Genomic DNA, 1,030 nt, shown 5'->3' with positions numbered 1-1,030 from the left:
TCAGAACCATGCCCCTGACCACCATTTTTAATCCATTCACTGCTGCATGGTCCTACAATCCAATCACCTCTCCAAGGCTCCACGTTTCAATTACCATAATGGGATTTCCCACCCTCTTAATAGTCACAGTGGGGGCCAGGTTTCTAATGCATAAAACTTAGGAGACACAATTCAAGCTTCAGGGAGTTTTGGGGGGACATAATTCAATCCACTACATATACACATACACATATACAGTAACAGTTGGGTTTTGATACGCATCAATTTTTGTTTTTCTGTGGTGTGATTTTTCAATATGCAGATTTAATTTTTGCTTCATTTCTGGGATAATTTCTATTTTTACTGTGTTTTTATGGCTGAAAGCCTTTTCAGGGATCTTTAGTTAGATCACCTTGGTCCTTCATATTGATATTCTAAATTGTTTTGATTTTGTTCTTTCATTATGGTTATATCTTTAAGCCTTTGTTTCATGTCGATAATTTATTTTACAGCTGTGTCTTATCTTTTTTTGTTTGTTTCTAACTTATTAATCAGGTTTATAATAATGGTATCTTGGCTCTTAATTTGCTTCCTTAGCTCTACAATCAGCTATTTAATTTCATTCTGTTCTTTCATCATTTGGCATCTGAGTTTTTGTTTCATTAAATCTTATTAAATTTTTAAGTAGTGTGAAGCCCTTGTGAAAAATTTTCCTCTTTTTCATAGAGCATGTTTTCTTCCAGATGGAGTTCTTCAAAATGCCTTTTGTGTATCACCTTCCATTCTTCTAATATTTTACTGTAGCATGTTTGCACACCTGCCATTTGCTCTCTCCATCTCTCTGTCTCTTTCTCTCTCTCTGTCTCTCTGTCTGCGTCTCTCTCTGTTTTTATATTTTGCTTACACTTAATGTGAGCAATTCTTGTTAGTCTTCCAGTTGTTTGATATAGTATGAGTGAATTTTCCATGACTCCTTATAATCTATTTGTTTTATTTGAGTAGTGCTGGGTCCAGTATTTCTAATTGAATTGGCTTAGGTGTGATGGAAGAA

Source organism: Galeopterus variegatus, unplaced genomic scaffold, assembly GCF_000696425.1.
Source record: "Galeopterus variegatus unplaced genomic scaffold, G_variegatus-3.0.2 Scaffold9809, whole genome shotgun sequence".
Taxonomy (NCBI): Eukaryota; Metazoa; Chordata; class Mammalia; order Dermoptera; family Cynocephalidae; genus Galeopterus; species Galeopterus variegatus.
Note: the sequence above shows the minus strand (reverse complement) of the source record.